The 24,056-nt window shown below is 34.8% G+C and overlaps 1 long non-coding RNA gene across 1 annotated transcript in view; it reads right to left on the reverse strand.

Moving 5' to 3' along the window:
* Positions 1–759: 759 nt before the first annotated feature.
* LOC104911178 overlaps positions 760–24,056 on the reverse strand; it is a 30,359-nt gene continuing 7,062 nt past the window's right edge. Inside the window, exons 2-3 of the long non-coding RNA XR_004160025.1 lie at positions 2,773–2,900; positions 760–833 (exon numbers count right to left, since the gene is read on the reverse strand). This is a non-coding gene — a long non-coding RNA (uncharacterized LOC104911178). The remainder of the gene's footprint in view (positions 834–2,772; positions 2,901–24,056) is intronic.

Here is a 24,056-nt window from a genome sequence, read left to right on the forward strand (position 1 = left end):
ATAAAGGGATTCTTTCTGTGTAGGTGCCCAGGTGCTGCTCTGGGCTTGTAGTAAATGATATTGCACAACATTATTCAAAATGAAAACTATTGACTTTTGTGATATAAAAAGCAACGTGGGACTTCATGTTTCATGCCAGATAGTCTGAAGATGGTGTTCTTCTGTCATCCTACATGAAACTTTTAAAACTAAACATTATACCTGCTAAACTACTTGATTACTCAGATGTGTTCGTCTCTGGGATAATGCATAATGGCATTATGGCAAAGATTATTTTAACCTCTTATTTCTATGGACTATCATGAAAAGCCTATCACATTATATCAGATGTATGGAATATTCGGTCATGTTTTTTGATGGGCGGAGGACCAAAGAGGAGGAAATGGAAGAGGAGTTAAACAAGCCTTTCCATATAGAATATAATTTTCTGGTTTTCTGTAAATCAGTATTTTCCTATAAACTTTTCATGTTTGTGGCTATAAAGATATGTTTTTCATACAATAACACATTTAGTAATAATAATGAGATCCTCAGATCATTTTCCTCCCTATTATTGGATAGCGCTTCCAGCACTGTACAAGCACAGTTGGCTACCCAAGGTCCCTGATGCCAAGTTGTGGAGGATATTCTTGTAGCAGTGACAAATAGCTTGCTGGTGGGCTGTGCAGAATGTTGTTCTGGCAGCAATGAAATTATCTATGTGTCTGTCACTTGGTTAAGCTATTTCTCTGCCTTTGGAGAACTTAGCTTTAAACTTACATGTTTCTGATGAAAGTAGTAGGTTTGACAGCAAGGTTCTTAGCAGACCCCTCACAAGTGTTACATGTGAGTACCTATATGATGAAAGAGAGAAAAAATCTTCACAGTGCCATACTTGTTTTCCATACAAACCTACATGCTGCCATTACAGCCACCCACACATCGTTTGACAAGTCACTTATGCATCAGGCATCTTAATGAATCAGGACGAAACAACACAGTGTCCCTGCATAAAGCCACATGTTTTCAATGTTATTCTGACTTTATGTCTTTCCGTTGAAAAATTTGCTTAAGCTGTGTGATGTGTAAACAAGAATTCTGGGACAAGCTCTGTTTTAATTCTTTCTCATATTGACAGCATTTTGTGCTATTGATTACATTTTAAAAATACGATTAGTAAAATCTGATGATTGTAGAAGAAAACAGCAAATCTTGCTGGATAAATTAGCTTGTAGACATATACAGGCAATTTATATAATGTCTTTTGATGTCCTAATAAGTATATAATTTAAGATTTCTAGATAATTTATGAGTAAAAATAAGAAGCTGTCACTGCTAGGTAAAAAAATAAATACTCTTCCTATTGGTACTTCTGAGTTTATAATTAATACTACATATGAAATTTAATTTTTTATATACGTATATATGATTTATTGTATTTAAAAACAGGAAACAAAAGCAATAATATTTGTATAAAAATGCAAGAATAATTTAAAATTCTTTTGAACAATAGCAGGTCTACTATATAGAAACTCTAATGAATGAAATAAATCTAGATAAAGTAAAAGGAAGTAAATGCTATTTTCATGCAAGTCAATATACAATGGCAATGTTTTAAAAGGGCCTAGGAAGGAAAAAGGAAAATGTTTTAAATGTTTTAAAGGAAAAAAAAAATGTTTGTTTTTCTTTTTTTCTGTGTATATAGATGTATTTCCTGATTTGATCATTCATATTGGCAGACTGAGTTAAATGGACTTTGAAACAGTACTATATTATTTTAGTGCGTTAAGTCACTGTATTGGTCTTGTTTTAAAAAAATCTTTCTAATATATTTTTCCAAACTCTCTAAATGAAAAAAAAATTCTACTGCTGTTAACTAGAAAAAATAATTACAAAAATCTACAGGTAAGAACTTAGAATAAATGTTGAAAGGTATTTTAACATCTTAAATTAATGGTTGAGAGAGGAAATTTCAACTAAAAGTGATGTTTGAGCTAGTTTGTTTTCATTATGGCTGGTGCTGGTACTTAAGTCAGCCTTCTAGACTACATGGGTAATACTAAGCTAAACTCATCAAATTTACAAGTATATCTTTGCCAGAAACATTTTTGAAAGGAGCCGACAACAGAGATTTTCTAGCTTTCATCACTTAGAAGCACAGAGTGAGGCTATTGATCCTAAAATTGCTGGGATTTTCTAAGTAGACTGCTTGTTTGTTCTGTGCTGTTGTCACTGAAGTGGTTAAAGCTTTGTTTGTTTGTTTTGGTTCTGAATGGCTCTTAATGGATTAAGCTTTCCAGCTTTCACCAAAGCTGAAACTGTTTATTAAAGTATCAAGATATAAACTAACCTCTGAGAATTTTAACTAACTATATAAAGCCATACTGTCCTAATGACCTATCCATGTGGATTCTTTAGAGGGCTTTGATGTGTTTGTTTTTGCAACTCCTACCATGCCGAATTACTTTAGTTATTTTGGGGAAAATGTTTATCTGAGGCTGGACATTGTAATGAAATGCTTTTCCTCACAGATTCTATGTGGATTCTGTAACTGTATTATCAAACCATCATCATGTGTACTGTAATGAAATATTTTTAGTGTTTTATATGTGCTAAATGCTTTGGTATTTATGTTATTTATTCTACAAGTGACCAAAATAAGATTTTGATGGTAATTGACCCAACATACAAGCCCTTTCTTTCTAAACAGTCAAAACCAAAAAACCACAGTAGACACAGACAGGGACACTTTAGAGCTAAGTAGAAAGTAAGGAAAAATAAAAATTTGCTTACTCTTTTCTTTCTAGTTGGAAATAGCTGCCCCAAGAAGATATTATAAGCAGTATTGTGCGCAAATGGGCTGCCATTGGGCTTCTTCACTTCTTCACTATTGCTATTTTACAGTACATGTTATGTGGAGTCTGAAAAGAGACCAAAATAAAGGTGTATAATGAGGAATCAGGACATCTCTTATTAAGCACTTGTATAGCTATTCAGTTCCAGCTAGAGGTAGTTTTATACAAGACAACATCCAGATATGCAGTACTTTTCTCTTAAAATTTTAGCACAAGGTGGATTTTAAACGATCGTGCCCAGGTAAGAAGAGATGCATGTTTATGGGAAAAGTTGTTGGATATACACTATTCAATAAGATTATCATTATTTTTCACCACATTTCACCACACTTGATAAATATATTTCTAATTTCTCCTGTGAATACTTTCGCATTTGCACAACTTTTAATATGTGTACCTTTATATTCATATCCACATCACTGAATGAATGTATTCAACTTCTTTTTCTCTTTCTTATCTATTTAGTTGTTCCTTGACAACTGGAGTCCTAGAGTTCTATCAATAAATAGTTTGTACAGATATTTGGAAAAACTATGTTTTTTTATATATGCACGTTGCACAAAAAAACTTTGGAATTATCAAGAATCACTGAAATGTCTCGTTATTATCAACTGTCAATTGAGTTCAAAAAGAAAAAATGGAAGACTAGCATAAAAGTTCTTTTGAACTTTGTATTTGAAGACTTACTGATTTCATTGTAGGCAAATGATGTTAGGACGCCTCTGTTATTTTAAAATTCATTGTAGTAAGTTCATAGCTGAAATAACTGTAATATTTCAGATCATAATGTTAAGAGATGTTGGTTGAGTAATTGTAGTAGAGTGATGTTGCATAATTAGTTATTTTTTTGCTCGTATAGTAACTTAGGAAGAAAAAAATAGTTATTCCTGAACATCTTAAAGAGGCAACATTATAAAAACTCTCATCCCAAACGTGTTAAAAACTTTTAAAACATTAAAGACAGTTTTTCTTCATTTTGATTTTTTGTTTGTTTGTTTTATAGGGAACATTAACAGCATCGGGATCTGCCATCACTTCTATGTGCAACTACTTCAAAAGACCATTTATTACAGATAAATCATTACAAACCCTCTAGAGGAAAAGTCTGAAACAGAACAAGATGTAATCTTTATGATCTATTGTACAGAAAATACACACTCTGAAATCTCTGAGTCATGAAACTTGAGAGAAAAAACAGGCTCAGCACCTGCGAGCTCTTACAAACTCACATTCTAAGTGAAACATGAGATGATGCATGTTACACTGAATGAGTTGCATATCCGTAAGTGACACAAGGAATTGGAGGAAAGAATAGTGATTAGAACCTAAAGTTTTGCAGATGTTATTCTCAAAACAAATGATTTGCCATGAGAAAAAGAGCTTGAGTACAGTTATAGGACTGTACCACTAAAGAATCATGTTTTATCATTGCATTTTCTTCCTATCAAAGAAATTTTCTGTTTTTAAGAACCTTTAATACTAAGAAAAATGTGCAACAACCTTTCTAAAAATAATCCTATATTTTTTTTACATCTTTCTAATCTATTATCAGAGAATATAAACATAAGCAGTTTTACTAATTTTATTTCATTAATCTCCAGGAAGATATAGAAAATACTGTGTTAATGTTATCAAACACAGTGAGAATTTTTGAAGCACCTATGTATATTTATTTATTTTTATTATTATTATTTTTTATGGTTTTTTTTTTTGGCTACAACATTAGTTACAAATTTTTGTTTGGCTTATGTTCAAAGTACTCTTTCAGAGTAAATGCTGTAAAATGAAAAAGTGAGAAAGGGAATAGAAGTATGGTCTGTAGTTCAAGCAAAATGTTAAGAATATACATTTATCTTTCTCTTTCACAGAATCACAGAATAACGTCATGGTTGAGGTTGGAAAGGACCTCTGGAGATCTCAAACTCCACCAGCCTTTTATTTGAGGTATGACTATTGTAGTTGGAATGTCATAATATTGGAAGATAATTCAATAAATGATTAATACATTTATAAGAAATCTGATTCAGATATGTAGTATGTGTAGATTGACTACTTCTTCATCAAGAACATATATTGATACTTAAGTTTTTCATCATAGGACACATTTTCATAGTCAGCTGAGTAAAGAAGTCACTTGGCCCTCAGAGTCAACAGTAACTACTTGTTCCCTATGGAATAAATGCTGATAAACTGTTCGTTGCTCTTGGAAATGCTACCAGTGTCAGTCGGTATACTGCTAAGAAAATATAGAAAACATGAATGAATGCAAAGAAAATTACATTACACAAGCTTCACTTAAATTTGCAGTCAAAATTAAAAAATGAGGGCATTTTAATGATGCCTAAATTAAGTAGCCCAAATTCACAATACTACAGTAGATAAGGTACCTATTTCTACAAGTACCAAGCTGAAATTATGCATGTCAGTGAGAGAATCATCCAGGATGCAGGAATAAACTCAATATATAAAGTTTACTGTATTATTTTTAACTCCTGCTTGCCCTCCTGTACATGGAAGAAATGTCAAAGTGTGAGGAGTATCTAAAGGATCTGAAGATCCTATTCTTTATACACACTTTCAGTCAATCTCTTTATATATATCTGTAAGATTCATCATGCTTGTTTACAAATGTGTGTACTGACACATACTATGATCAAAATTATGAGATCTTTCACTGTGATATGAGAGGTAAATGTTCTGCATTTTTGCTTCTTAGCAAAATTCTTACTTTCTGGTAACTGAATTGAGAGCTCAGACTCAGATGTCTATCAGTTCATGAAGTTACAGCTCAACTATCTTCTGAACTTTTTCATTGTATTTGTGCAGGTGATATTGCAAGCACTGTCTTTACACAGTTCTGATCCTGTGTTTTTCTGATCTACATTACTGCTTGATCTGCAACTCTCTGGCACTTATTTAAACTTGCAAGACAGAAATCCAAGGCTTTTGAAAACAAAGGAAAGAATTTGATGTTTGAGGTGTGTGTTGGGGAGTATAATCCTGTTTTCTCTTCATTATTCTAATTAGAAAATGTTGCATTCTCAGGAGTTATATATTGAACATGAAGTGTTCCCTGTTCCCTTAATCTAACGTTCATATTTTGGGGGGAAAAAAAAAGATGAAAATAAGCCTCTCTTGAAAGACTTACACAGAGTGGTATATGTGTTAAAGTGGATTTCTATTTGCAGATAAGCAGAGAATCTCTTCTTCAAGGCTTTGTAACATATAAGTGATATTCAGTCAGATATTTGTGTTCCCACTCTGACTGAGCTGTCAATGTTCCCATTAGCTATATTCATGTTACATCTTCCATATTCCTTAGAAAATATCCCTTATACACTGCTAGGCTTCTTTGTTCTGTTTAATTTTCCTGCCTAGCATATTGCAATTGGTAGAGTTTTCTTAAGATTATGAAGGTAGTAAACACTGTTTAGTTTTCTGTCCTTGTTTAAGACATGCAAAGATAGAAATATTACCCTAGCAAATCAGAGGCATAACAATCTTGGTTATATAGTATTCAATTTACTGAGACAAATTTCCCATTTTTCTTATTAGAGACATGAAAAATTCCTAAAGAATAACTGTTTTGTTTTCTTAGACATAAGATTTTGTTTTGTTTTGTTTTGTTTCTTATAGGATGTTTTTCCTGTGCTCGTCAGACTTAGTTAGGACATGGGAGAGAGCATAGGAGAGAGAAACAGACACAATATGTTGTAGTTTGACCCAGCAGGTAGCTAACAAGCACTGCACAGTTGTTTGCTCACTCCTCCACCTCCCAGTGGGATGGGGGAGAGGACCGGAAAAAAAAAAGTAGAAAAAAACGAAGTAGTGGGCTGAGGTAAAAACTAAGACAGAAAATGAAGAGGAAAAAAAAAAGGATAACAGATATTATACACACACACACACACACACTCACAAAAAAAAAACCCCAACAAAACAGATGATGCACAAGCAATTGCTCACTACCCATCGACTGATGCCCAGCCAGTCCCCAAGCAGCAGCTACTCCCCTGGCCAACCATTTTCAAGTTTTTTTCACATTATGTCATATGATATGGAATATCCCTTTCACCAGTTTAGGACACTTGTCTTGGTTTTGTCCTCTTCCACCTCCTCATGCCACCCTCAGCCTGCCTCATTGGCAAGAGAGTATGAGAACCTGAGAAACTGAAATGTCTTTGGCTTTCTACTGCACTGCTCAGCAGCAACTAAAACATTGGTGTGTTATCAACATTGCTTTTCTCCTAGAGCTAAAACATAGTATCATACCAGACATTATGAAGGAAAAATCAACTACATTCCAGCTGAAACCAGGACAATAAAAATGAAAGATAATTTCATTAGCATATGTGCACTAGATGAATTTTAAGGTCCCTTCCAACTCAAGCCATTCTATGTAAGAAATTGGAGTGTGAGTGCAACAGAGCAAACACTGTTAAGTTTACACAAAAGCCCTTTCTTTTCATCATGCAACTTTAATTGCAGCACCATCTTCATGCATGGTTATAAAAGAGGATACAGCTGAAGCTATATAAATCTGCATCTTTATGGTTTTGGCCATTGTTATCTATATGGAGGCAGGACCTCTAGTTGTTACCTAGGCACTGGAGGGAACAGAGCACTCACAATATCCAGCTCATGATGTTAGCAGGCTACTGATCAAATTCCCAACATAGTCAGAGGAGTGTTACAAACTTTTTCAGAGGATGCTGCAGGATATATAAGTTAGATTTCTCTGAATCACCCTAAAGAATTCATCGCCATTCCCTCCCACTCTCTATTTCTACCCAAGGATTTCAGGAAAAGATAAAAAAGCTAAATATTGTTTCCCAAATACTAGCACAGTGTGTAGTGTAGACATTGTGAAAGGATCATCCTATCATCCCAGGGACCAGGAATTAATTGTTATTACTGTATTTCCTTAGTAATTCCTATTCCTTATATCTAAAGAATTGTGAAGAAATTAAAAATTCTTACTCAACTGGTTTCCATACTCATCCAAAATAAATACTGTGCTATTCCTAAATAAAATCCATAGGCTAGTCATACCTGCAGACAACACACAGATGCAATTCCAACATTACTTCACGGTGAGAGAGAGGGGCATCAAATTTTCTGATGCGTAATCAAAAGCCTCTTAGAAGACAAATAAAAGTGAAGTGACTTCTGGAAACAATTGGCTTCCTGATCTTTCTCCAAATGCAGAAATTAAAATTAGGAAAAGGGAGAAAATTTATTATTCTCATCATCCTCCTGCTCATGTATTTCTTCTGTTTATTGATAAAAGACTAGGTAACTCTGAAGGCATGTCTTATTCATTCCTTCATTACTCCAGTTTTGATCAATACATCTGTAACATTTTTACTAAGATTGCATGTGAGAATTGGGTTTCATATTTAGATACCAGTGCAGCTTGTACATGTGAGAGAAAGCAAAGCTATATACTGTGATTAGTAGCTAAATATGTCAGAAATATTCATGAGTACATCTTAAACTATTACTTTTTCTCTACTAAACCAAATAGTGTGAATAGGGGAAGAACTAAATAGCAAAACATAGAAAACACAATGAGGAAGTTTTATCTTTTGGATTCAAAATCGGAAACGTGATTGTTCTTCATGTTTATATAGAGTTGACTTACTATTGAAAATGTAATTAATAAATTTTATGAGATTCAGGTTACTAATTAAGAATTTCTATGGATTAATTGTGGAAATGATTGTGAGAATTTTGATTGTAGTGAGAGTTGTTCGTGGTAGTAGTCCAAGCCTGTACATTTATACCTGTTCATTTATTTGCCAGTTTTCTGAAGAAACTAATAAAAATTAACCCCTCAAAAATACGCTTTATGAACATTATGCTCCTAGTGTAAAAAAAAACTATCATTGATGCTTGTCCAAATTTTCTTTAATATACTATCTCCTACAGATCAAACACATCTTTAATTGCTTCACTGTATTTCAATATATATATTTCTTTCTTTACAAATTGCTATTTCTGTGTGACTTTGGACATTGCTGGCTCATGTCTTTTAATTTTGTGGCCTTAAGCCTTTGACCCAATGTGGTGTTTGGTGTTTGCTAGATTGAGATTAAATGGAACAAGCACTTGTACATAATACCAGATCCTGACCTTAAATACGTAAAATGAATTGACTACTGGCTATCACACTCTTATGACCAGACAGTTCTCCTGAGTAGAATGGGCAGCAAAAAAGGAACACAGTTTATAAGCACTCAAGTCTAACAGCTTGCTTTCTTTATTATTATTATTATTATTTGCAATGTTTCTCTTTGTATTTTTTATTTGCAATAAAATTTGATTACATACATTGAATCTCATAAAATAGTTACATGTCACTGTAGGCACCTCAAGTTCTTCATCATGAAGGATAGGACTTGTTTCTGCTGAGTTTTTCCCCCTCCCACTCCCACCCTCCCCAAGTATTTTCACAGCAAAGCAAAAAGACTAGGCTATAATATAAAATGAAAATAGAAATGATATAAGGTTTGCATTTTATTGCTGTATTTGAGTACATTTCAAATGAATGTTTGTTAAACAGGGGGAAAAATCAGGCTAGCATTGTCATGATTCTAAGAGAATTGGGTGATGCAGGAACAGGAAGAATCTGAGTAGCTTGCATTTAATTAGCACTTACTGGTTCAAAATAAATTAGACAGATTTGTCTTGTTTTATGAGCAAGATCCTGTTTTTCTATTTCATTTTCTTTGTGCTTTTGGTAAGGACAGATCTGGTTCTTTGGATACTAAATAGGCAACTAATTCAATTGGTGCTTTCTCCTAGGGTCTGCTTGCAAACCAGTGCCAGGCTCACAGGCTCTTTGTGTACTGCCCTCCCTGCATGAGTCTGTGCTCCCCTGGCTAGTCAGTTTTTTTGTCTCTGACGGTTAATAAGCTTTGAGCCCAGTAGTCAAATGTGGTGGGAACGGGGACAAGACGAGGGTCCTTAGTGAAGGTGTTTGTTGTTAAATAGAACAATTCAGCTGTCTCTTTAGAAAACTTGACAAAAGGAAATGCTCCCTGCTGAAAATTTTCTTAGCCTGTTGCACAAAAGATGAAGTTTGTTTAAGAAATTGCTGCTAAAGAAAGCGTCAACCCATTAAGGTAATTATATGGAACCTGTGCCGTATAACAGCTTAATTGATGTTAATGTTTGTCTAATTGGTGATTGGGAGAGTGCAAAGGACTAAAGGTCTTCATAGCACTTTCAGTCATGGCTCTGAAAGGGGTTCTTCTGGTTTTCACAGTTATAACAATGCCTGCGCGTCTTTCTCAGATTACGCCTTGTTTTCAGCCCCTTACAGCATTCTGCTCCACTACTTAAAGCGTAAAATAAGGGTGAAGAGCCATTGTCTAATGCAGCCTTTTTCAAAGAGTGTTTCTGACAGGGATTGTTCTAGGAATCAGGCAGGAGAGAGGGGAGTGCGAGAGGTGAAAGCCACTATCACCCACTTGTGTCACATCCCCAATGAGCAGCAAGAGCCGCCTAATTGCTGCGTGGTTGTTGTTGTTGTTGTTTTTTCCTCTCTCTCTCTCTCTCTTTTTTTTTTAACCTCCAAATGCCTATTCTCTTAAACAAGATCCTTGCACCAGTGCTACATGTTCCTGTGGAATCTATCAAACAAAACAAAAAACCCACCCCGACCTTTCCTGACATTTTTAAAAAACTACGCATAAAAAGAACTGTTAGGGAAACATTTAAGCCAACGAAAAACCACTCCTCTCCCCTAAAACAAACAAACAAACAAAAAACAACAACAACAAAAAAACACCACTGGAACTCTATTGCAGAGTATGTGTTTTTCAGCCTGTATACAGAAGTATAATCTTGTATGATGTAAAAAAGATAAAGCAGAAAAAGGGTAGGTGTAAGCTACCTTTTAAAAGATAAGTCTCATACTCCACTTCCTCTACCTTGTTCTTGCACAAACAAGACATGCTAACAAGCCAGTGGCAGTTCCTGTCGTGGAGCTCAAAAGCTTTCTATATTTTGCCTGTTCAGATGAAATGAGAAAGTGAAGCCCCCGGTAAACTCCTTTCTCTATGTTTTTCTTGTGTTTGCATACGCATACACATAATAACTTTCTTTCTTTCTCCCCCAGAGTTTCTGACCTAGGCTTTCTCGTTTTAATATTTAACATTCCTACATTCTAAGGGAGTGCTATTTTCCCATTCTCTCTCCCTTTCTAAACAGGATCACTCAGAGTATATTCATCCACTGTCCTAATGAGGAAATGACGACTTTTATCAACCTTATTAAACATACTCCCAGAAGATATCCATTTTAATAAGAGGCCAATTACTAAGTGTGTCTTCAGTTAGACGGAACGTAGCTTTTACCTTGTTCTCTGGCTCTGTGTCTCTAATTAATTGAATCTTGAAATCGTTGGACTTTCAGCTTAAGAGAAGACTGAAGAAGGGAACTTAACAACACTGCCTATTCCTTTATGTCTAGAAAGGGCTATAAAAAAAACTAAAAAAACCCAAACACCTGTAATGCTAAAAGACTCGAGCTTTTGTCTGTTTCTAATATTACTTTTCTGCCTAATTGCCATCACTGCCACGTACATTAGGCCCTTTTTCAGCAGGGTTAAAACAGGGCCAGTGATGAATGGAAAACTGATTGTACTGCTGTCAAACTTGAATGTGAGGCTTATTCTGGAGATAGAAGTATGAGGAAAAGGACAGAGAATTGCACTTCATTAAAGCTCTACCAAGCTGATTGGAGTGGAGGAGGTAATTGAGATTTAAAGTGGCATTCCCATCACACTGTCCCTTTTTCAACTTAACAACTGTCATTCAAGCCACATAGGGCAACAATTGGCCAGATTTCCCAGCTCTTCTGAGTAATAAAACAGACACTCACCTTCTGGCTATTCGTTTTACTTACTTTGTTCTAATTTCCAATTCATGTGTCATTAGTGAACGAAGATTGACAAGAAATAGCTTTGACCTCACAGATTTGACCTTCAACCTCAGAGACCCAACTCTAGACTGAACATAGGTTGGAATATGCTAAGAAACACCTTTCCTTTGCACAAGAATGAATGGCAGTTTTTTTTCATCATTGTACCACCCCCTGCTTGCCACTACATTTAGACTATGAGACATGTCAACTGCCTGTCACAATTACAATAGACACAGCAAACCAGAATTTTACCCAAATCCAAGGGGAACTTCCTGAACAAAGAGTAAATTTTACTGCACAGATTTTGGAGACCTCCAATTTGTGTAGGCATAATGAATGTAGCCTACAGACAAATAGGTAGTTGTTAATTATCCCAGCAATTTCTTTTTTTTAATGTGCTAACAACACAGTGTGCTAAGCCTTCATATCTTACACTGTTACCTGATGAGCTCATCACATTTGAAAAGATGGTGGTCAGAAGGAAGGCATAATTATTGCAAGTGTTCATGATGATAAGTTACATCAGAATAGTCCTTATTTTTTATCATTTAATAATGTGTGTCAGAATAAAAAGTCAGATTCTTCTACATCTTTCACAATAGGCTGAAGTTTTCTACCAATATAGTACTCCTTTAGGTGTAACTTAATATTTCTATTTTTTTTCAGGCAATTATCCTAAGTCTTGTGTACACTAATTTAGTGTCATATTACTTATCAGAGCATTTCGTGGATGAATAATAACCACAGGGCAAGACCTCTGACCTTAATAAGAACCTTCAACGAATTTTAGAGTAATTTGTGCCTCTTGCGCAGTGATCTTTTAAGAGCTCTACTGTTCTGAACAGAAACTTGATCGCAGTAAGTCTATTGTATTTAGAACATTGTTTTTGTTCCTTCATATTTAGTGAATAAATATTTGGATGGTCTCAGTATTAAGCACCAATAAACACAATAATTGAATACACTGAGACATTGTCAGATGTTTAAGAAGTTGATTGTGGATTTTTTTGCTTGTTTGTTTGTTTTGTTTCATTTTTTCAAGGTGAAACATTTTGAAAACACAGGCAATTTCCTTACTGCATTGACTTCTCTTTAATGAGAAGTGTATTTTCTCCTTTTTCCCCCCATGTAATATTCATTCTTCTATGCATAAAGGAAAACAACATGGGCAGGTTAACTGGATTGACATCACTCGAATGTGAGACACAGTCATTTTTTTTCTTCTGTAATATTCTTTCTTCTATTATAAAATACATTTGCATAGCTCATTGTGCCTCTCTGTGTTTTCTGAATTCCCCATTCATGTTGCTGAAGAAAAAAAGAATAAAATGTACTGTATTTTCTAACAGAAGGAGGTATAAACTTTTGTGAAGTCTCACAGTTGTCACCACGTCTTTTATAAATACTGTTTCAATCCTTTACCCTCCTAAAATTTAAATACAATTCAAAGAGCTGGCTTCTATTGAAAGGATACTATTAGCATATAAATACAACAGAATCATTTTGGAATAGTACACATATCCAGAGAATGACATGGTAAAGAATTTACTTGTAATTATAAAACCCATGAACTCAACTGAGTGTACAGTAGTGGTCTTTATTGAAACCATGTTACAACTGTGTAAGAAACACTCTTTTGTGCTGATGAAAATAATTACTTTACCGTCACTCTGCTTTGTTTATCAACTTAATTATTACACAGTTAAAATATTACTCTGCATTAGTCAGAACAGAGTACATTCCTTTTATATAGTTTCCTTTTCCCAGGGGCAAATTTTAATGCCCTAGAAGGTCAACAGAGGTCAGGACGTCTTGGCCATATCTCAACGGTGCATTTTGGGTCATCAAAAGAAATAAGCCTCTGACCACTGGTAGCTGCTGTAGGGGTTTCTTTTATCCTGCACCTGTGACAATTACCCTGTGTTAGTGAAGCTAACAGGAGTCAGGTTGTAGGTTAAGGGTCAGGGCACTGTCAAGAGGAAGTTATTCTTCAGTCCACTAAATCTGTTATCATTTTCATCTAATGTGACATCCATCTGTCAATCAGGGAATTTAGGCAATTGTCTTATTCTAAGTGCTGCACTTTATGCCTCAACCAGCTCACATTTTACTGCTTTTCCTATAATTACGTTTTTCTACCCCTGAAAACCCATCTACAAAATAAACAGGGAAAGTCTTACTCAATCATTTTGAAGATCCAGGCTTTTTAATGCTAAAAGATGTTTCACTTACAAAATTGAGTGATTTCCTGCAAAGTTTTATATTCATTTAATTTTCACTAGTATGGCTTTTTAACATGTTAAATGGGAATAAAACTCCTCTAACTACATGGATATCAAAATAAGTTTTTATGTTAAACTCCAAATGCATGCCAGCCAAAAGGGGTATGCATCATACTCTTTAAATGCTGTATGTGGACGAGTTTTTACAGTGAACTTTTGTGTAATCAAAAGCTAGCATGCAGTTGAATTGACTATAAATGAGCAAAGACTTTGAGCAACTCCATGTATAGTGCCATGGAATGGGGTTCCAAACTCTGCTAATTCTAATTCAACACTGCTCTTAAGGATGTGCTTAATTTCAATCATGTGAACAATCCTAGTATGGTTACTAAAAAACACTACATAAGTGGGAAGGTACATAAAGGCATAGATGTAAAGGTAAATGGTCTACTGAATATGGATGATATTGCTCATGTATTTCAGTTTAGGCATATTTTTAATTGCTTTGATGAAAAGGATTCTAAATACTTTGCCAAGCACAAAAACCACAGTGTGGATGCAGTTGAGCCAATCTAACAGCTTGTTACCGCTGAAATAAAAAGGATGGTCCTGTTCCCCTTATTTCCTCCCCTTTCCTTCCCACTCTAGATTAGTTTTCTGCTGGGTTAGCAATTTTAATTGCCTCAGAAACTGTTTAGACAAGCGTGCAAGCCAATAGGGACAGTGACAAGAGTATGTTCCGGGAGAGAATATTACTGGCAATCCATTTTGCAGATCCAGTCATGTTACTGAACTGTACTTTCTCCTTTCACTTTTGCCAAAGTTCCCTATTTTAAAAATGAAACTTGACTGATTTTCATTTCTTGACAAGAAACATTTCAGGTCCTATGCTGCTCTGATTTTACTGATAATAAAGGTGATATTTATAAGATGTTCTCATACATTCTAGAGGAGAACTTACCTAAGTACATTAGTAACAGCATTAATAGAAATTGGCTTCTGGCATACTTTATTAGGAGTGCTTGAAAGAAGGCTAGAGCTCTTATTCCTCTATTATAAATAGGGAAAATGAGATGCTACCAGGTGTTTGTGGTGGTATAACTTCATTAGCAAAACTAGAAAAGCATAGTCATATCCTTAAGTCCATTCGAAGAGCACGTGCTGCAAGCCATACTATTCTTCCTATTAACTTTGCAGACTTGTCTATAAATTTTTCATGACAGACATTTAAATGCTGCAGGTTCGGTTCCTTGCAACACCCAGCATTTCTTGCACTCTTCCAGTTTTACCAGCACAGATTTCCGGTAGTCCACGCTCTTTGTGTATTTTTTGTTTCAGGGATTCTTTTCAGCTACTCAAGATGTTCCTTTATGTAATCATAGAATCATAGAATGGCTTGGGTTGGAAGGGACCTCAAAAATCATCAAGCCCCAAGCCCTCTGTTGCAGGCAGGGGCACCAAGCTCCAATCTAACACTAGACCAGGCTGCCCAAGGCCTTGAACACCTCCAGGGATGGGGCATCCACAACCTCTCTGGGCAGCCTGTTCCAGCACCTCACAGTGGTGAGATCTTGGTAAAGAACTTCCCCCTGATATCCAACCTAAATCTTCCCTCCAACTTAAAATCATTTCTCCTTATCCTGCCATTATCTACCCTTGTAAAGAGTTGATTCCCCTCCTGTTTGTAGGCTCCCTTTAGGTAATGGAAGGATTTATTGTATTTGACTTCAGCTAATTTCTCCAGAATGGATTGGATATGCTTGCCTCCCACCCAGAACCCTGCATTTAACTCTTTCTGCTTTCTAGCATTCATCAAAAGTATCATAGTTTTGTCAATTAATTCTATTAGTACTTTTTTCTTGTTCATTACTTTTATCTTGCATGTTGCAATAATTGAAAGATGTCACATACAAACTTCACAGTAGTTGTTTTTATAAGACTTTACATCATCAAGCCATTTAATTAATAAGAATCTAGTGAATGCAGATTACACTGCAGTGGATGTGTTTATGCGGTAAAAAAATAGCACAGTTGTTTACTGTTTTGTCCAGAGAGGAAGGTCGGTGTTTGTGTACCTCCACTACTGGTGCTGGTCAGCACACAGTTCAGAAGTTGTAAGGTTCAAAGTCCAAGAATGAGGATATAGTAGAATTATTCATGTGAGAGAGAAGTTGTGCAAAGCTGGGTGCAGTGTGGTGTAGTTCATTTAAATACCTTGCCCTCATGTAGTGGAAAGATTGCTGGGTTGTATATATAGGTTGCTCTTTTTTGTTTCCACAGAAACTACTACAGAGGCAAAGAGAACAATAAGACTTCGATAGAGCAAATTTCGAGCTACGAAGCACTATTTTTCAACATAGACACACCATTAGCAAAGCATTTTCACTTGTCTTGATTATTTGTCCAGGTTCCAGGAAATCCAGAAGGTTCACCCCTTTCCTGTCCCGAAACTTACTTTCTGAGAGCTGCATCCTGAACTTTTTGTTTGATGGGGAATTCGTGTGACCACTCCATGGACTGCTGTTTTGATTCTGGCTAGTAGTGGTGACACCATGGCTCATCACTGGTAAGATGCGATCCAAGAAACTGTCACCTTCTGCCTCATGTTAGTTCAATAGATCCTGACAAACTTGCATAAACTATTCTGTCTTTTCCTGTGTGAGCATTTGTTGGACCCACCTGGTGGAAACTTTGCAGTATTCCAAAAGTGCCACCATAGTTTCCTATTCATCAAAGCCAATGTTCATCTCTGTGCACACTTCTCTGATTGTAATTCCCAATTTAAGTGGATTAACTGATTGAGATGGTCTTCATTTCATGATGTGACAGCCGTTCATGGCTGTCCAGAACATGGATCGTCTTTTATGTTTCTGTCACCACTGCTGAAATGTATCACCCACAACTCCACTTTCCTAACATCTACTGTTGGTACTCCATAAATGATGGGCAAATGTCAATAGGTGCAATTATTCATCATGGAGAAATTCGATTACGTACTTTGTCAGCTATCATTTTGCCAGTCTGCCCCTCTAACAGAATATTGGTGGGAAGATTCAACCTCTATTAACATACTCGCAGTATTTGCCTCTGACTTTGTGAGCCAACATAATAGAATAGGAGGCATTACTTTTGGGGCCTTTATACATAACCTGGGAGTAAAAAAACAGTTTCCATTTACTTGGTATATAAGTGCATAAAAATTTCAACATAAATAATAGTTGTCTAATTACATGTCCACATGCATTTTTGCTGGCAGAAAGAATATTCTAACACTCCTTTTTTTGCCCTTTGAAGTACAAGTCATTTTCAACTCAAAAACCTGTGGTCCTGTCTAAGATGGCTCCCACTCAAGTCAGTAAGGCTAAACTGTGGCTTAAGTCTGGTCTGCTATTGTCCAGCAATCTTAGATCAGAGTGCTGTGTACATTCATACATACCTACTGGCTTGAGTTAGCCAGACAATATAAACTATCCTCGGTATGTGACATGCCAATACAAGATTAATAGATGAAAACTGAAGCTACTATTTTGAGCATGAAACTGCATGTTCCAAAATTGTACTTACGTTTTTAAATAAAATTATTTTTAATTATTTTCAAAATAATTGTCAGCCACAGATTCCATATTCAAGGACACAGGAAAACACAGAAATGTGTTCTTTCATACTTTAATTTATCCGATATTCATATTAATTGGAACATTTCACAAGAAATTAGTCTAATTTTACATAAGGAAATTCTGGTATTAATTTGAGCTATTCCTATCAATACTGTGTTCTGTTTACAGAAAATGCTTTTACAGTTTTGGTTCTCAGCCTAGTACCTCTTAAATGTTACATGTTACCTTAATGCAAATAAAGGTACAGATTCTATGTAACTAGATAGTAATGGTTTTCCAGTAAATTTCAACAAAATCTCAGTATTTGATGTCACTGAAATGCAATAATATCCTCTGCTACCCTCTAATTCCATTCCTCTTTAGTACTTAAATAAAAAAACACTCATTTATGTCACTTCCTATAGATCCTTCCAAAATGAGTAAATTCTATAGAGAAAGAATTAAGTCAGAGCTGTGTTGAGCAAATCTAATTAGGCAAATATTATTTGGTCTCCTCTAATGAAGCTGTAACAGTATACATTAGAAGGCAGCATATGAAGGATTTGTGTTTGGGTGATTTTGATTACTGGTAATTTAACTTGAGTTCAAGTATGTTTGAACTTTCAAATAGCAAGGAAAATGCCAACATTTAAAAAGGAAGCTGTGGTTGTTTCAGTGCCCAGGTTCTGCATATTTATATAAAGAACAAATAGAATATTTTCAAAATTGAAGTGGGAAAACAGTTCCTGCTAAAGGAAGGTATGGAATTCACAATGATCTAGAAACAAATAATTTTCCCACCTTTTATATACAGAAACACTCTGGTTCATTTGAGTGAACCACTGGAGAAAGGCAGACTAAATTTCAGAAGTCAATCACTGAAAAATTTAAAGGCAGACTATGAGTAATCTCTCTGCTGTTACATTATATGTTATAAAGAAAGGCAAAAGGTAATGTTTTTGAATAATATGAAGTAAAATGATGATATTTTCTGCTACTTATTTAAGCAACCTGTGAAGGCTGTTACTGTAAAATTATATGTTTTAAGATGTAAAAATTCTGGTAGAAGAAAATAACCACAACACCTTACTCAATATTAAAAACTAAAAAACGAAACAAACAAAAACACTAATCCACTAACACAGATTTAGTGTCTGTAATTTCAAAATTACTATATATTTTGCACTTTTTAATTGATCTAACTTTCGTAAAAGATTCTGATGTTTGGTAGATTATTTCAAATGTGTGAATACTTCTGAAAATAAAAGCAGGAGTTCATTCAAACTACATTAACTTTCTGAACCTGATTATTTTTGGCTGCTCAATCATAATAGATACTATCTATTTATCTATTATGTCTGCATATATATATACAAAGACCTAAACAAAAAGGAAATCTGTGTTAGCTCTTAGTGATTGTGAAAACTTTTCAAACTGAAAAACTCAAAAAGTATGCAACAAACATGAGGTCAAGTCAGGAACACTATCATACGCTTACCTTAGGTATTTTGAGTTTGGTTATAGACTAAATAATTCCTGCAGTCTGATGGAAATGTTTCATGTCTATCTCAGGGCGAGAAAAAAAAAATCTAGATATACTTTTCTGCATATTTAAGACAATATTTTAATTGGCAGAGAAGGAATAATTAAAATAGCATTGATTTGGCTTTGTTGTTACCACCTCACTGCCATCTGACAACAGCTATATAGGCAGCTATTAGAGTCTATTGGTATCTATTGTGTTTGTGTAACTAAGTGGGGAATATCTGGCTACACTGAGCCATCAGAATCTTTGAGCCCACTGCACTTCCAAGTAATTATTAATCTAACACACTAGCTTTTAAAACTGTGGCTGCTATGCATTTGCACTGGTCCTGAGTTCCGTAGTAAAAACAGGTTAAAATAAATGAAAGTTTCAGTATGTAAATTCTTCATAAGAAATCTGTGGTAATCTTGTCCTTGAGTAAGAATTGTCTTCACTTTCTTGGATTTCCTACATGTATCTGAAATTTGGAAATAATTAAGGAAGAGATTGTGTCTTTTTTATTAGTAGTAGTCCATTAGCTAGAGTCATTAGGCACTAGTAACAACAACAAAAGATAATTATTTCTGGCATAAAAATATTTACTCCCATACATTTGGTTGGAGATATTAAGATAGAAAGTGTTAGTGTGCACTTCAGTAACTAACTTCATAACAAAAAGCAAGAGGTTACTTTCTAAGAAGTAAGGCTAAATATTCAGAAAACAGTAGAAACTGTACTCAGGTACTAAAATAGCTGAATTCTCAATATTTTATGATTGCGGATTCCCATCAGCCCAGCAGAAAAAAAATCACAAATAGATGGAAATAGGACATGCTGCAGTCTGCAAGTAGCTGTCTCTTTATTAGCTCCTTAATAACTCATCAGTCACCACAGTGTGCTACTGTAATGAAACAGAAATTCTTTGTTGTTGTACTTGTTTTCTTAGAAGGAAATAATTTTGTGATTATACATAGCTCTTCACTATGCAGTAAATATGATTGCCAAAAGCATTGTGTTCCTTACTTTTGTTTCAAGTTTTCTTAGAGTTAATTTAGTGCCAAAGGCATCAGACTGTCAGTACAGGAATATGAGCCCTGAAAACTGAAGCCCTCTGTTTATTCACAGAATGGTTGTATTATGTGTCTGATTTTGTTATCCTGTCATTGTCACATGCTAGAAGCAAGATCCATTAATGCAAGGGTAAGAGGAATTTTTCCCCAATAAAAGTCTCTGTTGAGACTACAAGCAATCACAACTGCCATTATCTATTGTAATGATATTTTTAATTTTGCAAATGCCCAGCCATTAAAGCAGGACTGAAAAAAATATTCTAATTTTACATATCCGTGTTAATGATTGTCCAGAAGTAAAAATCTGGAGGGAAAGGATTTTAAAATTATTTGAAATTTTCATAATTAAGAATTTAATTCCCACTGCAAAAGGGAGCAACGTAGAGTCCAACTTCAAGTCTTGAGGTGAGTAGACACATGGCTTTCAGAAATCACTAGGGAAGGAATAAATCTTATACATCCTGTAGGCTTACTATGTCAATTCCTATTTTGACTTCTGATGAGAAGAAAAGTACCTTCCATCTCGGTGGCTCAGTAGTCTTCCTGACAATATGACTCTTGAATTTATGTAAATCAGAAGCACATTAGAGTGACTGAGGATTCCTCCTGTTAACTTGTATTGGTCGTTAAAGTGGCATAAAGCTTCTCTAATATAATTTCACTTTCCATTGACTGCAATCTATGTGTACTTTTTCTGCTAGCCAATTCAGCAGGGGGTTGGAACTGGATGATCTTTAAGTTCCTTTCCAAGCTGAGACATTCTATGATTCCATGATCTTGAGTGACATATACCCTCAAATGATACATTCTAATTCTTTGAATTTAGCAGGATTCAAACATTTAAATATATATTTAGAAATTTAATAACTTAAAATCTGCCAGCTCTTTATTTGTATGAAAAAATGCTCTTTTTTATTTCACAAAGGCACTATGAAGTTAAATGCAGTAAAAACCATAAAGTGGTCAGTAATCATTGCAGTGGAGGTCAAATACCCTGGATAAATTCTTAATCACTGATATTAGGAAGAAATAAAAATAAGGTTGTATCTACTGATCAATGAATAACAAATACATTGGTTTTAGTTGGTGGTTTCTTATACCAAACTTGTGTGCATTTTAAATATTTTGAAACCTCTCGTTTCTGAGCTATAGGATCAAAGGTACAACTGTTTTCATGCCACAGTAAGGTGTCTCTGCTAATACAGCCTTTTTTGAGCTTTTGTGATTATCTTCTAAATGACAACTCTTCCTATAACTCAGGAGCAAGGGCATTTGTGTATAGATGATATATATATATAAAACATTTACTTCTAGACAGTGTGCTACTTCTCATTACTAAATCATTGCTTGAAAATTGACTTGCAACTGCACTGCAGAAATAATTTCCACCTATACAAAAATGTCACTTAACAGGAGAAATTCCTACTAAGTCAAAATCTCCTCTGCTGTCCCATTTATTTTTGCTTTAGACTAAAACTTGATGTCACCTTTGCCCAAAGAAAATGTTTTTATTTTTTATTCTAACACTGAAGAGAGTATAGAAAAATGCATGCAGTAGTCAGGAAATTTGCTTCTAAGAAATCCAGAGACAGAAGGGCAAAGTTTGTAAAGTTTTAGAATTCGTTTTCTCCTCTCCTTGTCATCTTCTTTGTTACTCACCATTTTCAGTGAATATCTAATATCCCTTCATTTTCAGATAAGCTTCAATTGAGTCTAGGCTGTCCGAGCAGTGGAAGACTGATAGAAAGAGAACTTGAACCTATGTCCTCTGTTTAACACTTGGGTTGTCTAATCTGCAGCCTACCATCTACTCTTCTTTCTTACTCTTCCTAGTCCCTTTGTTTCAGGCTCTGATTTGTTTCTAAGGCAGAACAAGAAAAATAACTGAAATATTTTAAAATTCTATGAGTCGGAAACAGCATTTATGGCCAGCTTTAACACTGACTGATTCATTCACAGGATTAAAAACAGAGGAGTTTGGTTTTTTATTCAGTACCCTTCACAATATTGTCATAATGTTATCCTCACACAGTCCTTGAAAATAAACAGTACTTTATGTAGCCATTTGTAGTATATTATTTTGAAGTGTTGAATCAAGTTTATTGTTCATTAAGGAAGAGAAAAACGCTAATTTTGAAGTCTATCTTCTCTGGAGCAGTAGTGTCTAGGAAACACCTGCAGAGCACTTCAAAAATTATTTCATAATATGGACAAGTTCTGTTCTGAATTTAGGTAAGCTTATACTTTGGGCATTATTTACTGAATTAAGCTCCACGTTCATTATATCTCATTTGAACTCACAATTATCTAAAAGACCCATAAATTTCTTGCACAAAAATATGTCTATATTTTGAGCTTTCATAAATTTATCTTTAGTTATAAAGCAGAAAATGAAGCACAGTTCCAATTTGAAATAAATAGACTATTGTTAGTTTTTAAAAAATCCATTTATCCTTTGATATTATTCCTTATATTATATATATATTTATCTTGATTATTTATTTATTTATTTATTTATTTTAGTTTCTGTACACCCTCCTCATAATCCTACTGGAGTTCCACAGCTACTGCCTTTACAGCCACAGCACACTTGCAGAATTCCAAAAGGTTTATTTTCTTCCATTTAATGCAGCAAAAAGAAATCTTCCCTGAATACAAAACATATCTGTTTTGATTATGCAAACTGTTGTGTGCAATTTTGCATCTTCTTTTTATATCATCATGTCCATTGAATCCATTTTAAAGGGAAATCATTTTCTAGACTAAAATGTTATCCTAAGAGCAGCTCCACTTTTGCTGACATGATTATGATTAGGAAATGTAGATCACGGCATGTGAATACATTAGGAAAGAGTTTTTCTGATCTAGCTCTACAAGAGAACAGAATATAACACAAATAAATAATCAAGCAGCTAAGTTTAAAAATAAGTCATATATTGCAAAGTTTAAAAAAACATAGCAGTTTGATCTGATAAATAACATATCTAATTTACAGCAGAGAGAATCCAGCAACATCATTTTTTAATTGGATAGTAGAAGTGCTAAGGTGACAGGACTGAGAACAGGTAAATCATCTAGGAATAGAAATGCTCTAAGACAGAAAGCCAGCTGGTGTAGTGCTTCCTTTGTGTCAGTGTTCCATGTTGCATTCTGTAATAGGGACTGTTCAGACAGTCTGTTGCACAGCTGTTCTTCCTTAGAAACAAACAGTCAGGTCCGTTAGTGGTATCACTCTGCAGGTATTATAATGTCAGTAGGGTTTTTTTGGTTTTGATTTGGTTTTCAATTTTCTTTGAAAGCGGTATTCATTTCACTGAGGTGAAGCTGAATCATGGGGATATGAATAAAAGTTGCTTTATGTTGCCATCCACATCGGATTAAGTACATTTAATGTAGCTGTAAAGGGAAACTGTTGGAGGCCATCTATTTTATGATACATATTTTTGTGTTGCTATTATTTTGGTGAATAGAAGGCATGGGAAGATTATTTTGTTGATAGCTGTTATTTAATATTAGACATAATTCATAAAACACCTGCATCTTCATGACTTTATCTAGGGAGTTTGATTTTTCAAGGCAAAAATTTGGTTTCTGCTCCACTCACTGCTGCAGTGGTTCATGGAGACAAAGAATTCCCAGAAGACGCAGATTACTACAATGCATTTCAGACTATTCAGTATACCTAGAAAAAGAAAACAGCTGGAATAAATCTCTGACTCCTCCCAAGTGAAGAAATGGCTTGAATCATGGACTGCCAGCTACTATGGGAAGTTCAGACAAGTAGTCCAAATCTTTTTCAAGAAAATTGGCAATGTTCTATATTCTGAACACAGTAATTTTCCTCCAAAGCATAGAATCAAACCATAAAGGATGGTAAATAT

The sequence above is a fragment of the Meleagris gallopavo genome, chromosome 5, assembly GCF_000146605.3.
Source record: "Meleagris gallopavo isolate NT-WF06-2002-E0010 breed Aviagen turkey brand Nicholas breeding stock chromosome 5, Turkey_5.1, whole genome shotgun sequence".
In the NCBI taxonomy this organism is placed as follows: Eukaryota; Metazoa; Chordata; class Aves; order Galliformes; family Phasianidae; genus Meleagris; species Meleagris gallopavo.